Here is a 17298-nt window from a genome sequence, read left to right as displayed (position 1 = left end):
TGCTTTCAAACACGTCTCGGACGAGTGTCTGGCTGAAGCCATACGCGACACTGATCGGTCAAGAGAACATGATGCCAATCCTGAGCAGTCCATTCGGCATGGTGTTGGGCCCATCTGTACCTCGATACATGGTGTAGTGGTTGCAAAGATGGACGTCGGGATCGAAGTTGCGTATGATTCGGCCTATTGCGCACAGTTGGATTCGTAACACGACGTCCTGTGGCTGCACGAAAAGCATTTTTCAACATGGTGGCGTTGCTGTCAGGGTTCCTCCGAGCCATAATCCGTAGGTAGCTATCATCCACTGCAGTAGTGGAACTTTGGTTCACTCCGAGACGCCTGGACAGTTCCCTTGTTGAGAGCCCTTCCTATTATAAAGTAACAATGCGGACGCGATTGAACCGCGGTATTGACCGTCTAGGCATGGCTGAACTACAGACCACACGAGCCGTCTACCTCCTTCCTGATGAAATGACTGGAACTGATGGGCTGTCTGCCCTCCTCTCTCCCTCCTCCCCCCCCCCCCCCCCCTGACGTCTAATAGGCGCTGCTCATGCATGGTTGTTTACATCTTTTGGCAGATTTAGTGACATCTTTGAACAGTCAAAGGTACTGTGTCTCTGATACAACATCCACAGTCAACGTCTATCTTCAGGAGTTCTGGAAACGGGGCTGATGCAAAATACTTCTTTTGATGTGTGTACTAAACAGCTATCCCTGTTCATGGCTCATGTGTCATGGTTCATGGAACGAGTTTTAGATTAGGTGGATTATGTCTTCCAGCGGAAAGAAAAGCCTGGTTTCCATTAGTTTGCGTAATTATTGATGAATGAAATTTTTTTAATGGTGTCATAATGTAATAATTAACCGGTGTCACCTTTTGTTAAAGGTTTAATGTAATAAGACAAGTATTAAGGTTAGAAACACTGCAAAAGTCTTGAAGCATCATAAATCATTGTGCGCAAACATCGAGATTGAATTCAAGCGCTATTTGTGAATCAGAGCACTTAGTTACTTGCAACAAACTTTGCCTTATAAAGTACGTTTCGCCATCGGAAGCAGCAAAATTAACTGGAGATTTCAAAATGGAAGGCGTGGAAGGAATAACGTTCCGATATATAACGTCTGAATCATTTAAGGAACAGTAAATACTTATAAACAGAGTAATCTTATAGCGACATCCAAAACCTGTACCGAGCGAGGTGGCGCAGTGGTTAGCACACTGGACTCGCATTCGGGAGGACGACGATTCAATCCCGTCTCCAGCCATCCTGATTTAGGTTTTCCGTGATTTCCCTAAATCGTTTCAGGCAAATGCCGGGATGGTTCCTTTGAAAGGGCACGGCCGATTTCCTTCCCAATCCTTCCCTAACCCGAGCTTGCGCTCCGTCTCTAATGACCTCGTTGTCGACGGGACGTTAAACACTAACCACCACCACCACCACCAAAACCTGTATTACAGCACCGTTAATTACGCAGGAAAAGACTAGAGTTATTTGTATAAGTATGGCAGAAGTGAGGTACATTACTAGCCATTAAAATTGCTACACCAAGAAGAAATGCAGATGATAGACGGGTATTCATTCGACAAATATATTATACTAGAACTGACATGTGATTACATTTTCACGCAGTTTCGTTGCGTAGATCCAGAGAAATCAGTACCCAGAACAACCACCTCTAGCCATAATAACGGCCTTGATACGCTTGGGCATTGAATCAAAGTGAGCTTGGATGGCGTGTACAGGTACAGCGGCCCACGCAGCTTCAACGCGATACCACAGTTCATCAAGAGTAGTGACTGGCGGCGTATTGTGACGAGCCAGTTGCTCGGCCACCATTAACCAGACGTTTTCAATTGCAGGGATCGAATAAAGGGTAGAGCCACCGGTCGTAACACATCTGAAATGTAACGTCCACTGTTCAAAGTGCCGTCAATGCGAACAAGAGGTGACCGAGACGTGTAACCAATGGCACCCCATACCATCACGCCGGGTGATACGGCAGTATGGCGATGACGAATACACGCTACCAATGTGCGTTCACCGCGATGTCGCCAAACATGGGTGCGACCACCACGATGCTGTAAACAGAACCTGGATTCATCCGAAACAATGACGTTTTGCCATTCGTGCACCCAGGTTCGTTGTTGAGTACACCATCGCAGGCGCTCCTGTCTGTGATGCAGCGTCAAGGGTAACCGCAGCCACGGTCTCCGAGCTGATAGTCCATGCTGCTGCTAACGCCGTCAAACCGATCGTGCAGATGGTTGTTGTCTTGTAAACGTCCCCATCAGTTGACTCATGGATCGAGACGTGGCTGCACGACCCGTTACAGCCATGCGGATAAGATGCCTGACATCTCGACTGCTAGTGATACGAGGCCGTTGGGATCCAGCACGGCGTTCCGTACTACCCTCCTGTACCCACCGATTCCATATTCTGCTAACAGTCATTGGATCTCGACCAACGAAAGCAGCAATGTCGCGGTACGATAAACCGCCAACGCGATAAGCTACAATCCGACCTTTATCAAAGTCGGAAACGTGATGGTACGCATTTCTTCTCCTTACACGAGGCGTCATAACAACGTTTCACCAGGCAACGCTGGCAGCTGCTGTTTGTGCATGAGAAAGCGGTTGGAAACTTTCCTCATGTCAGGACGTTGTAGGTGTCCCTACCGGCGCCTACGTTGTATGAATGCTCTGAAAAGCTAATCATTTGCATATCATAGCATCTTCTTCCACTCGGTTAAATTTCAAGTCTGTAGCACGTCATCTTCGTGGTGTAGCAATTTTAATGGCCAGTGGTGTATATCTTTTCCTATAAATACCGTGTAACACATGTAACACATGGCCAGTCCTCACTTGTATTTTCTATAGCATGATCCCTTTTGATAACGGCCGTCAAAAGCCCTGAGCTGGAACTTGCAACGCTTACGTGGCTATCGCCTGTCTTTAATCATTCCTAATACAGACCTAATGGTGGCTGCACAAGACAAATCCACACGGGCAGCTTAATCGCCCTGTGTATCAGAGCTGGCATCGACTTACCAAAATTGGCGAGGGCCACGTATGCGATCCATGGGCGTGCCAAGACTCCCTCTGCATCGCCTTTGCTCGCTCCGTCCCAGGAGTACTGCGGTGCGGCAGGTTTCGACCTGCAAAACTTTCTGGGGTCGGCAGACTCGTGGTGTTAGCGCTGTTCATCCTTCGCTATTTGTTCAGGGTATGAAGGACGTCACAATCCGGTTACCGTCTGCACAAAAAAGAGGTAGTCTAGCTTTCTATCGACACTAGTTTTTAACAGTGTATGGGAATGACAATACAGAGGGATGACAATGCTCATATTATGGAGTGACGGGTACTACCAATTTGAAAGAAACAGTATTAAAGTACCAGAAAAAATATAAACATTTAGCTGACAAGGAACGTAGAAAGAATTGCAACGATTGAAAGATGGGATTTACTGATCAGTACACCAAGAAGCACTTCATACTAATATTCCAGGCATGAGGCATGTTAAGGTATTAGTGGTATGAATAGTAAAATTTCAGATTAAGTACGCACTATTCCTCTGTCAGTTGCTATTGTTTTCGGTGGAACTGAGCGAAGCCTGTGTAGACTTTATTTATTACTGCAAAGAGCATTGGCTAAGTCAAAGGGCAAGACTGGAACGATTTTTTGGTTTAAAACTCGCTATTTTTGAAGTTATGAAGGTAAAATTACTGCAGAAACGAAAATTAGAACATCCAGAATGGATTGCAGATCTCGCGGTTCAAGTCACCTCACTGCACGCTGCTTACAGTAAGACACTACAAGGGTGAGAAACAATATCTGTCTCATTCTATGGGGATGCAATCAAGGAGAAAAATGCATTATAGAAGGTACACATTTTCCATTCCAAGTTCATTGCCACTAAAGAAAATTTTAGTTATGAAGAAATCGTTGTGGCCTTAAAAGAATAGAAAAGGCAATTTCTCAAATGCTTTTTGGATAGTGTCATTCTTAATCCCATTTTCGAGCTATTTTCGAGACGGTTTCCTGTTTAAATTGAAAGCAAGCATGTACGAGGGCAGTTCAATAAGTAATGCAACACATTTTTTTCTGAAACAGGGGTTGTTTTATTCAGCATTGAAATACACCAGGTTATTCCCCAATCTTTTAGCTACACAACACTATTTTTCAACGTAATCTCCATTCAATGCTACGGCCTTACGCCACCTTGAAATGAGAGCCTGTATGCATGCACGGTACCATTCCACTGGTCGATGTCGGAGCCAACGTCGTACTGCATCAATGACTTCTTCATCATCCGCGTAGGAAATCCGACGGTGCGAGATCGGGGCTGTAGGGTGCATGAGGAAGAACAGTCCACTGAAGTTTTGTGAGCTCCTCTCGGGTGCGAAGACTTGTGTGAGGTCTTGCGTTGTCATGAAGAAGGAGAAGTTCGTTCTGATTTTTGTGCCTACGAACACGCTGAAGTCGTTTCTTAAATTTCTGAAGAGTAGCACAATACACTTCAGAGTTGATCGTTTGACCATGGGGAAGGACCGAACAGAATAACCCCTTCAGCGTCCCAGAAGACTGTAACCATGACTTTACCGGCTGAGGGTATGGCTTTAAACTTTTTCTTGGTAGGGGAGTGGGTGTGGCGCCACTCCATTGATTGCCGTTTTGTTTCAGGTTCGAAGTGATGAACCCATGTTTCATCGCCTGTAACAATCTTTGACAAGAAATTGTCACCCTCAGCAAGCAATTCCGCACAGATGGTTCTCCTTTGCTCTTTATGGTGTTCGGTTAGACAACGAGGGACCCAGCGGGAACAAACCTTTGAATATCTCAACTGGTGAACAATTGTGACAGCACTACCAACAGAGATGTCAAGTTGAGCACTGAGTTGTTTGATGGTGATCCGTCGATCATCTCGAACGAGTGTGTTCGCACGCTCCGCCATTGCAGGAGTCACAGCTGTGCACGGCCGGCCCGCACGCGGGAGATCAGACAGTCTTGCTTGACCTTGCGGCGATGATGACACACGCTTTGCCCAACGACTCACCGTGCTTTTGTCCACTGCCAGATCACCGTAGACATTCTGCAAGCGCCTATGAATATCTGAGATGCCCTGGTTTTCCGCCAAAAGAAACTCGATCACTGCCCGTTGTTTGCAACGCACATCCGTTACAGACGCCATTTTAACAGCTCCGTACAGCGCTGCCACCTGTCGGAAGTCAATGAAACTATACGAGACGAAGCGGGAATGTTTGAAAATATTCCACAAGAAATTTCAGGTTTTTTCAACCAAAATTGGCCGAGAAAAAAAAACGTGTTGCATTACTTATTGAACTGCCCTCGTACATACGCCGATGTAACTGATCTGCGAGGTAATTCCAGTTGTAATGACAAACCTTCTTTAGTTAAAACTGTTCAGTATTAATCATGCAATGTAGGCTTTCACGGCCGGCGTTGTCTTCAGTTGAAACTTCCGGTCTGAGAGGCCGTGGTCGATGTATAAAATTTCCACCTGACGTTTCGTCTCCCGCAGATGGATATGAAACATCAGGTGGAAATTTTATACATCGACCACGGCCTCTCAGACAGGAAGTTCCAACTGAAGACTGTTCAGTATGTCTACATTGCTTTCCTTGTTTCCATGTCTCCATAAATAAGTTGCAAAAGTGTCGTGTGAAAGACCTTTTCTCACATTATGAATGTAAATGAGTCGTAATGACGTGACAACTTGAGTGCGGAACTCTGTGAAATTGTCCGCATCTGTCCATTTGCCGATACTCTGTACCACAGAAAAATTATCTCTTAAGCGAGCCAAAATTAATTAAATCAAATAACACTGAAAATTGGTTTTGTTTTTGATCAACGATGGTGAGAAATTTGGGATATACAACCAAGTCCTACACAGTGCGACACTACTACCATTTAAATGTGGTGCCTTCAGAGCTTCCACAACCACCCCCTCCTACCGTCTAGAGAACGTGGCGTAGCTGTGGGGGGAGTGTGCAGCCTGACAGAGCTGTGGAACCCCATCTCGGGCACGGCGCTTGAGCTAAAACCTTAGCCGGCCCTACTGTAGTATTGCAACAAACGTAACCTATTTAATGAAGCTTGTACAGAGCCTTTACAATTACTTTGGTGTTGACATCTCCAATGGGATTAGTGATGCCCACGAGTGGGCCAATAACGTATTCAAACAATGCCATAGGAACTGTAGCCATGGCAACCACATGCAGTTGCCAGACCTTCACCCCCGTCAGTGCAAGCGCTTCTAGCTTGGACTGTGCTGCGGTGTAGGGCAGCTTGCGCTCCTGTTCAGCATACAATGAGATTTTGTTTGCTTGCATTTCATACAATTGTGGAGGTAAAATTTCATCTGTTATTCCTGTATTATGTTGTGTGCCGTTTTGAAATCCTAAGGACAGCAGGGGTAAAATACAGGAAGCGTAAGACTATATACAACTTGTGCAATATGGCACAATAAGAGTTGAGGGATATGAAAGGGAGGCACTGGTTGAGCAGGGAGTAGCTTATCCCTGATATTATTCAGTCGGTACATTGAACAAGACTACAGGAAGCCATAGAAAAGTTAGGAGTAGGAGCTAAAGTTCAAGGAGGAGAAATAAAAATATTGAGGTTCAAGTTCAAGGAGGAGAAATAAAAATATTGAGGTTCCCTGATGACATTGTAATTCTGTCGGAGACAGCAAAGGATCTGGACGAGCAGTCGACTGGAATGGACAGTGTCTTGAAAGGAATATATAAGATAAAAGCAAAACGAGGATAGTGGAGTGTAGTCCAGTTAAATAACGTGACGCCGAGGGAATGGGATTAGAAAACAAGGCACTTAAGGTGGCCGGAAATTTTTGCTATTTCGGCAGGCGAAGTAACTGATGATGGTCGAAGTAGTGAGCTTGTAAAACGTAGAGTGACAATGGTAAGAAAGGCATTTCTGAAGAGAAATTTGTTAACATCGAGTATAGAGTTAAGTGACTGGAAGCCTAGTATGGAGTACAGCCATGTGTGGAAGTAAAACTTAGGCGATAACCAGTTTAGACAAGATAGGAATAGAAGGTTTCGAAACTTGCTGCTAGAGAAAAATGGTGAAGATTAGATGGTTAGAACAAGTAACCAATCAGGAGATGCTGAAAATATGTGGGGAGAAATTGTGGCACAGCCTGTCTATAAGAAGCATTTGGTTTGTAGGACACATTCTGAGACACCGAGACATAACCACTTTAGTATTGGAGTGAAGTTTTTTTGGGGGGAAGAGTTGTAAAATCTTAGGGGGAGACCAAGATATGAATGCAGCAAGCAGATTCAGAAGGATGTAGGTTGCAGCAGCTATTCGGAGATGAAGAGGCTTGCACAGTATACAGTAGCATGGAGAACTGAAGACCACAACAACAACAGCAATGCAATACTGAATAATGTTTGTAGAAAGTCCGTGGAAAGTTAATCTAGATCGATGAAGCTGCTGGACCGCTCTCCGCTTCCCGCGGCCGGCCAATCACGCGCCCGCGGAATCGCCCGATGCACCTGGATCGGCCGGTGGTGGGGGGAGGGGGGGGGCGGGGGGGGGGGGGGGAATCGTGTGCGGGGTTCGAGTCCCGGCGTCCGTCTCTGTCTGCTCCGTCCGCGGCCCGGCCCTTGGTGGAACGGAACGTTCTTCTCTGATTTTCCTGACTGCAGGCTCCCAGGCTGTGCTGAGATGGTAGCCACTGTCGCGTTTGGTTAGGTTGTCGTGTAACCGTATTTCTATGGACTCTTTGATTACTGAGTCCCAAAATCCGTTTGTACTGCACATTTTCTTTGTGTCCTCGAAATCGAATGCGTGCTTCTCATCAATACTATGTTCCGCCACAGCAGATTTGTTGGACTCACCCAAGCGAACATGCCTGATGTGTTCACTGCGGCGCTGTGAGATGCAGCCCAGCGTCTGTTCTATATATTGCATCCCACATTCGCATCCGATCCTGTACACACCTGGTGCCGTCAGACCTAGTGGGTCCTTGGTTGAACCGAGAAGGTCTTTGATTTTTCCTGCTGCGCGGAAAACGGTCTTCACTTCATGTTTCTTGAGAATTCTCGCGATAATAGTTAATTTTGTTCACTTGCTCAGAGCTGTGATAATGACCATCCCGCTTGCCTGAATCATGCATTAAGATATCAACTGATTAATCTATTTGATTTCTGTAGAAATTTATTGTTTTACTTCAATTGTGAATTTGCTGCAAAGAGAAGTTCTATAGAGACCAGTTACAGTTCACTACTAACTAGGTTCTATTCAGTCAAGGATTAGCACACAGTGTAAGTTGGATAACAGTTTCCAAGTATACAGTTTGGTAATACGTAGGCTTTTGTACAGTCGAAGGTATAACTGAGCTACATTTCATACAAAAACAAATACAGGATGGGTGGCAGGGGGTGGTTACAGCTCTGGAAAACTAAAACCAGTTGTAATCTCCCATGACCTTTCAATTCAGCCCACACTGCAGAGTGAAAATTCATTCAACGTAATTTGTCTTTCTGTTGTGAGGTAGTGAAATATGAAATTACAAATTCTTTATTGCTTGGCATCCAATGGACGTTGTATAACTCACGAATAGACTACCAACGCCGTATGAATAGTCTTCAGTATCCAACACCATAATACGGCAGAGATAGCGAACAAGTGTACTACAATAATATAAGCTAATTTATCTTGTTATTTATCATCTGACTGGTTTGAAGTGGCCCGCCACGAATTCCTCTCCTGTGCTAACCTCATCTCAGAGTAGCACTTGCAACCTATGTCCTCAGTTGTTTGCTGGATGTTTTCCAACCTCTGCCTTTCTCTACAGCTTTGCCCTCTACAGCTCTCTCTAGTAAGATGGAAGTCATTCCCTCATGTCTAAACAGATGTCCTATCATGATGTCAGTGTTTTCCACATGTTCCTTTCCTCTCCAGCTCTGCGCAGAACCTGCTCTTCCCTTACCTAATTTTCAACATTCATCTGTAGCACCACATCTCAAATGCTTCGATTCTCTTCTTTTCCGGTTTCCCCACAGTCCATGTTTCACTATCATACAATGCTGTACTCCAGACGTACATCCTCAGAAATTTCTTCCTCAAATTAAGGCCGGTATTCGATATTAGTAGACTTCTCTTGGCCAGAAATGCCTTTTTTGCCATAGCGAGTCTGCTTTTGATGTCCTCCTTGCTCCGTCCGTCATTAGTTATTTTACTGCCTAGGCAGCGGAATTCCTTAACTTCATTGACTTCGTGACCATTAATCCTGATGTTAAGTGTCTCGCTGTTCTCATTTCTGCTACTTCTCATTACCTTCGTCTTTCACCGATTTACTCTCAAACCATACTGTGTACTCATTAGACTGTTCATTCCGTTCAGCAGATCATTTAATTCTTCATCACTTTCACTTAAGATTGCAATGTCATCAGCGAATCTTATCATTGATAACCTTTCACCCTGAATTTTAATTCCACTCCTGAATCTTTCTTTTATATCCATCATTACTTCCTCGATGTACAGATTGAACAGTATAAACGAAAGGCTACATCCTTGTCTTACAGTCTTTTAATACGAGCACTTCGTTCTCGGTCTTCACTCTTATTATTCCCTCGTGGCTATGTGACAGTCTCTCGCTATAGCTTACACCTACATTTTTCAGAATTTCGAACAGCTTGCAACATTTTACATCGTCGAACCCTTTTTCCAGGTCAACTGATCTTATGAACGTGTATTGATTTTTCTTTAGTCTTTCTTCCATTATTGGCCGCAACGTCAGAATTGCCTCACTCGCGCCTTTACCTTTCCTAAAGCAAACTTATCGTCACCTAGCGCATTCTCAGTTTTCTTTTCCATTCTTCTGTCCATTATTCTTGTAAGCAACTTGGATGCACGAGCTGTTAAGCTGATTGTGCGATAATTCTCTCACTTGTCAGCTCTTGCCGTCTTCGGAATTGTGTGGATGATGCTTTTCCGAAACTCAGATGGTATGTCACTAGACTCATACATTCTACACACCAACGTGAATAATCGTTTTGTTGCCAATACCCCTATTGATTTTAGAAATTGTGATGAAATGTTATCTATCCCTTCTGCCTTATTTGATCTTAAGTCCTCCAAAGCTTTTTCAATTCTGATTCTAATACTGGATCCCTTATCTCTTCTAAATCGACTACTGTTTCTCCTTCTATCACATCAGACAAGTCGTCAATCTCATAGAGGCTTTAATTGTATTCCTTTCACCTTCCCGCTCTCTCCTCTGCATTTAACAGTGGTATTACCTTTGTAATCTTAATGATATCACCCTTACTTTTTTTAATGTTATGAAATTTACCATCCTTAAATAGTAAAACAATGTCAATTGATATTTTCTGTTATATTTCGAAAGCATTCGATTGTGTAGTACAGGATAGTCAACCTTTTTTACCCGCTGCCCACTTCTGTTCCTCTGATAGTTGTAGAAGTTTTCTAACCTCTCACCAATTCGAGGACAACGGTGATTTATAACGTTTTACGGTATAAAATTTATAAACAGGAATCGCAGCAAGTTAATATATACAATGCCTTATACTCACTAAAAACTTTCTATCGAAATTTTATGAAAAACAATCGAAAATATCTGTAACCACCAACCGCCTATTGCCCACCGTGAAAGCTGTAACACCCGCTAGTGGGTTGTAGGAACGAGCTTAACTACCGCTGATGTAAATCACGTTATATTCTTGAATAAGAATCAAGTTTAATGGCATTAATGTCTTTAGAAAAAACTAATTAAAATCACACTTAACACAGCAGAACGCAAAAAGCTGAGCTGATTTATTCAAATACTGTAGGAAGAGTAAAAAGTTTCAGTAACAGGGGAGAGATTGCAAATGCTGTCCCAGTGCATTCAATTTCCGGTCCACTCCTATTTCTTATATATGTGAATGACCTTAGATATTAACATTCAGGAAGCAGAACTGCAACGTAACGCAGACAATACCACTGTCAGAAGAGATTTCATTAGAGAGAACAGATTTGTAAATGATATTTTTTTGCGAAATATAAATTGGTTCTTTAAAAATATACTTTTACAAAATTTTGAAGACCACAGTATATCCAATTATGTGGAACACATAGAATCAGCCCAAGAACAGATGCAGCCCACGTGGAGGAATCAGTAATCAGGAGAGAATGCTCCAGAATTTTGGGTGGACATATTCATTAAAAGTTGAACTTGCAGAAGTGTACTACTGAACTCCCCAAACTATTAAGTCAACCTACTTTGGCTCTTCCTATAATTGCTAGTCTTGGAAACAAACTCATCGACATCCTGACATATACAGTATATTGCATATGGAATAACTGTCTGCAGTAACTCATTGTAGAAAACGAAAGTATTGATTGCACAAAATCCAACAGCAAGAAAATATCCTACGTGACTAGTCAAGGATTTAAGAGTTTTAACTGCACCGTTCAAAATAGCTGTGAGTACTATGGGACTTAACATCTGCGATCATCAGTCCCCTATAACTGAGAACTATTTAAACCTCCATGCCCGGGGCAGGATTCGAACCTGCGACCGTAGCGGTCGCGCGGTCCCAAACTGAAGCGCCTAGAGCCGCTCGGCCACACCGGCCGGCAATTGCACCCTCACCACACGTGTATTTCCCAATGAAATTCGTCGTACGTAAACACAGAAGAGTAATGATGCTCATACATACAGCAATACAGGGAAAATTATATTTATTACCAATTATTAAGGCTGTCAGCGAATCAAAAAGGCATTCTATAGGCGCCAGTACAAATGCTTGACCATTTGCACGATAAGATAAAATGTGTCACAGAAAGCAAAACAAGTTTCAAATCTAACAATTTTAAACGTGACTGACTGCAGTAATCGCAAATAACTTTAAATTAATGATCTATACTGCCAACTGGTTACATAAAGTTTATTGTAATAATCCTTGTCCAAGTTTCAGTAGCGCTGGGGGTTTCTTCTTCAGAAGGAATGAAGTTACGTAAGTTACATTAAGTTAAATTAAGTTAAAACTAAAAGAATACAGTGTGGATTAACTCGCTCAAGTCAAACAGTAGGAATCATAGTTTAGATCCTCCATGGGAAAAATAAACATATGCTCCACAGATACAGCTTATCATGTGAACAGAAACTGAACTCCTTAAATCTAACCTAAAATAATTTCTCCTGGACACTCTTTTGACTCCATGGACAAGCTTCCATTTACAGTTTGGTAACAGGCAAAAAAATTGTTTTCAAGTCTGAGTTCATCAGTGGGGCTAGCACTACTCATGTACACTTATCGTGTAAATTGGCTTGTTCCAAACAATTTCAATGAAGGGATCGTTCAAATGATGCATGGAACATGTAACCAGCTAACGAACTACAAAATCGTAGGAGCAATCAGTGTATCCGTAGTGTATTGAATGGTAATTACACTCTGTCGCACGTTTTATAACAAAAAATCACATGGAGTCTGTTTGGAGACCTATGTAAACACGTACTGCGTGCTCCACCTCTTGGATGAATATTCATGACCCGGACTTCCAACTGGCTTGGGCGTAGTTTCTGTCAGATCCATTACGATATCCATGTCTCAGTTATCAACAAGCTCGTTATTCTCGAACATTTTAAATTTCTGTGGTCACTTTGTATGAAGTACACGTGACGCTGAATGCGCGCTCCGCGTTATGTGAGCGTAATTAGAACTGCGTTTTGTGCGTCAGCTCAGTTAGACGTTATCAGAAGAAGATACAACACGCATCCCACTGGAGTTACGGGCGGCTCTGTGAGATTACACGAGACCGCAATTACTGTAATTCATACCGCATGCGACGTGTGTGTTAAACTGCACTCACGTTCGTACGGGTGTGGTGGGGGGAGGGGTGGAAAGGGGGGGGGGCAGAATTACGTAGTAGTAACACTAGTAGTAGTAGTAGTAGTAGTAGTAGTAGTAGTGGTAGTATTAGTAACAGCAGCAGCTGTCCGTATATGTGGATGCTATTCGTTGTGTAGGTAGTGGCCAAAAGTTTTATAATCACTGATTTCTGAAGAGGTAATAAAGTCAGGACGTCTTATAGCTTGAAACACACTCTAAGACATAAGTAAGTACATTCACCACGAAGGAACGGAAATCGGTTGTTGTTAACAACTGATTACATCTACAGAACAACTCCTTTATATATTCCACAGGAAGAGCTTAACAAAACTGGCCCTTATGCAAGCACTTATTCGGTTCTTAATTGAAAGACAGAGGTGTTGCATGTCCTCCTGAGGTGTATCGCGCCAAATTCTGTCCAACTGGCGCCTTAGATCGTCAAAAGTCCAAGCTGGTTCGAGGCCCTGCTCATAATGATCCAAATGGCCTCGGTTGGGGACAGATTCGGCGAAGTAGGTTTTGGCAAGCTCGAGGACAAGTTGTACAAACTCTCATTGTGTGCGAGTGGGCTTTATGTTGCTGAAATGTAAGCCCAGGATGGCTTGCCATATAGGGAAACAAAGTGAAGAGTAGAATATTGTTGACTCACCGTTGTGCTGTAATGATGCCGCTGATGAAAGCCATGAAAGGGAATGTCACCTCAGACCACGACTCCTGGTTCTCCAGCGGTACGGCGGAAGACAAACGGACTGGTACCACATCACTGTTCGGGGCACGTCAAGACAAGTTTGCTGGTCATCTGGGCTGAGTTCGAAGCGGAACTCATCAGTGAAGACAATTCTGCTCCAGTCAGTGACATTCCAGGCCGAAGAAATGTCAGACAAGTATGAGGGACGGTCTGGAGTGTCATTTCTTTTTACAGAAGGATTCCTTTGGTTATCATCTGCGGCACCCTTGAAGCACAGCGGTACGTCGGTGATATTCTACGCCCGGTTTTTCAGCCCTCCATCGCATCCACCCTGAGCTTAAATTTAAACACAGTCATGCCCGCTCGCACACGGCGAGAGATTTTACTGTTTGCGCTCGTGGTTGTTAAACCCTACCTTGGCCAGCAAAGTAGCCTCATTTCTCCCCAGCTGATCAGGTCTCTCCTACCATCTCGGGCTTTTGACCATCTAAGGCGCTAATGGGACAAAATTTGGCACAATGTCCCTGAGGATGAGTTCGAAGAACTCTATCAGTCAATGCCAAGTCGAATAACAGCTTGCATAAGGACCAGAGATGGAACAATGTGTTACTGACTTGCACAGTTTTCAAAGGCCTTTCTGTTGAATAGAGTCATCTGAACACCATAAATTGTGTGATGCGGTAGGCAGCTGACACGAGGGATAGTGGTGTGCGAGTGGCAGTAATTAATGTGCTGGCGTGTTGCATGTGGTTGTCACATGACAAATGTACTAAGAGCTAAGTTGCATACAGTATATCTGTTTGGTGATCAGAAGTGTACGCTGTTTTATCATTCACTACCTGTTCCTCTGTTCAACAGATATCCAGGATCTTTGCGAGAGTGCAACGTAACTGCATGTGCCGTTGCAGTACATCCTTTCAGACTGGTGGTGGTTGCTTAGAACAATGACTATGGGCTACGTTGTTGTTACGCGGTGTAGGCTATGTATTTCCACAACAAAATGAACATAAATCTCCGATCACTGATTCCCTATAAGAATATAACCGGTTGTGGTCCCACAATCAAATGTTTTAAAAATGGCTCTGCGCACTATGGGACTCAACTTCTGAGATCAGTCCCCTAGAACTTAGAACTACTTAAACCTAACTAACCTAAGGACGTCACACACATCCATGCCCGAGGCAGGATTCGAACCTGCGACCGTAGCGGCCAAGCGGTTCCACACTGAAGCGCCTAGAACCGCTCGGCCATTCAAATGTTTTAACTTGCGCCAAAATATCTGAAGCACCTTGTAGGTAGGCATGTCGAAAACTACATTCCAGTGACAGAGCTGAGATTCGTGGCAAACAGGACAGTACCTGCCTTCGTCGGTGTAGCGCTGTGCTTTTGTAACGGAAACTGTGGATAGGCAGCTCCAGTGCACAGTGACTCTGGCGATGGCCAGTAGTGGCCGTCGTTGGCTGCGGCTGCGCGGCCGTGGAGGGCCGATTAGTGCTGCGCTGCTGCGGAAGTTTGCTGCGAGAGGGGGCCGGCGGCTGGCAAAACTTGCGAGCGGAAAGTAAACGCCGGCCGGGATGAGCGATGGCGCGCGCCGGTGGGCGGTGGGCGCAACTTGGCGCCGAGTTGTGGGCCGCAGCAGGCTCTCCGCGGCGGGGGCGGAAGCCACGTGCGAACAAAAACCGCCCAGAGGGACGCCCGTCAGGCCGACTGCCAGTGGCCACGTGGTCGTCTGCGCACAGTAACAGCAGCTGAACAGCGCTGAATAAAACATACACTACTGGCCATTAAAATTGTTACAACAACAACAAATGCAGATGATAAACGGGTATTAATTGGACAAACATATTATACTAGAACTGACATGTGATTACATCATCATGCAGTTTGGGTGCATAGATCCTGAGAAATCAGTACCCAGAACAACCACCTCTGGCCGTAATAACGGCCTTGATACGCCTGGGCATTGAATCAAACAGAGCTTGGGTGGCGTGTACAGGTACAGATGTCCATGCAGCTTCAACACGATACCACAGTTCATCAAGAGTAGTGACTGAAACTTCCTGGCAGATTAAAACTGTGTGCCCGACCGAGACTCGAACTCGGGACCTTTGCCTTTCGCGGGCAAGTGCTCTAGAGCACTTGCCCGCGAATGACAGAGGTCCCGAGTTCGAGTCTCGGTCGGGCACACAGTTTCAATCTGCCAGGAAGTTTCATATCAGCGCACACTCCGCTGCAGAGTGAAAATCTCATTCAAGAGTAGTGACTGGCGTATTGTGACGACCCAGTTGCTCGGCCACCATAGACCAGACCGTGTTTACATTTCAGCAAGAAGGTTTCCACCGCTTTTGCCAAGCTCTACTTTGGCCGAATCTCTCTCCAATTCAGAACATTATGAATATTATGAGCAGCACCCTCCAGTCATCTCCGAATTTTGACCATCTAACGTACCATTTGGACAGAATTTGGCACAATATCCCTCAGTAGAATATACGAGGGTTGGAACTTAAATAGTGGCAACTATTTATTCACAACCGATACAAAAGAGATGCATGTTTGCACCTGTTACTGTCCTTCAGAGTAGTCGCCAGCGTTGTGTAGAACCCGATGCCAGCGACGTGGAAGTCGTAGTATACCGTTCGCAGAGCCTGTTCTGTTGGTTGCGCGAATGGAGGGGTCTAAAGTTATGGTGACTCTCGTGTACGACTGTGATGGAGCTATCATAACGCATTACGTTCCCCCACGGCAGACCGTCAGTGCACAATATTACTGCTCGTTTTTGGAGCATCACCTGCGACCAGCTTTGCGAAAGTAGCGGCGACTCTTTCTGCGCAACCCACCCATCATTTTACACGACAATGCGCTGGCGCATACAGCGCAAGCTGTGGCTGCTCTGTTCGGTCGATGCGACTGGGAAATACTGTACCATCCACCATACTCCCCGGACTCAAGTACTTGTGACTTTGATTTGATACCAGAGATGAAGGAACCACTTCATGGCATTCGCTTCAGAACTGTTCCACAGATTCGACAGGCAGTAGACCGTTCCATTCGCACCATCAACAGAATAGGCTCTGCTAACGGTATACTACACCTTCCAAATCGCTAGCAACGGGTTCTACACAAACCTGGTGATTACCCTGAAGGACAGTCACAGGTGAAAACACGTAACCTGTATCGGTTGTGAATAAGTAGTGGCCATTATACAAGTTCCAAGCCTCGTACAACTACAGTCTGTGCCAAGCTGAATGCTTACATAAGGGCCACAGGTGGTCAACACCTTACTGACTTGCTAAATATGTCAAGCTTCCTCTTAAATAAATCATCCAAATTTTCGGAAATTGTAATCATTGGCGCTTTTACATGTACATTGCACCTAGCTATTTACGTCCCATTCGGATGATTCCGTCATGGTGTTCTTTTTTTTTATAAAGAAAGAAAGTGTGTTTACATCGCATGCCTATAGCACACGTGTCCAGATTTCGCTTTTGTTTAGTGCGTCCCAGATAATGCACTGCGAATTTTTCAGAGAAAATTACACCATCGATAAAATGATCTTAGTAATCGCCTCTTCCCTAACTACAGTGCACAGAGACTCAAACAATTGTGACAGCAGCAATGAATATATCTCATATTGTATAGGATGCACTTCAGTAATCGGAACTGAAAACTTATTGTACAGCACAATGACCTCTCAAACTTTACAGAAGCTCTGAACCTTG

Source organism: Schistocerca piceifrons, chromosome 9 (assembly GCF_021461385.2).
Source record: "Schistocerca piceifrons isolate TAMUIC-IGC-003096 chromosome 9, iqSchPice1.1, whole genome shotgun sequence".
Classification (NCBI taxonomy): Eukaryota; Metazoa; Arthropoda; class Insecta; order Orthoptera; family Acrididae; genus Schistocerca; species Schistocerca piceifrons.
Note: the sequence above shows the minus strand (reverse complement) of the source record.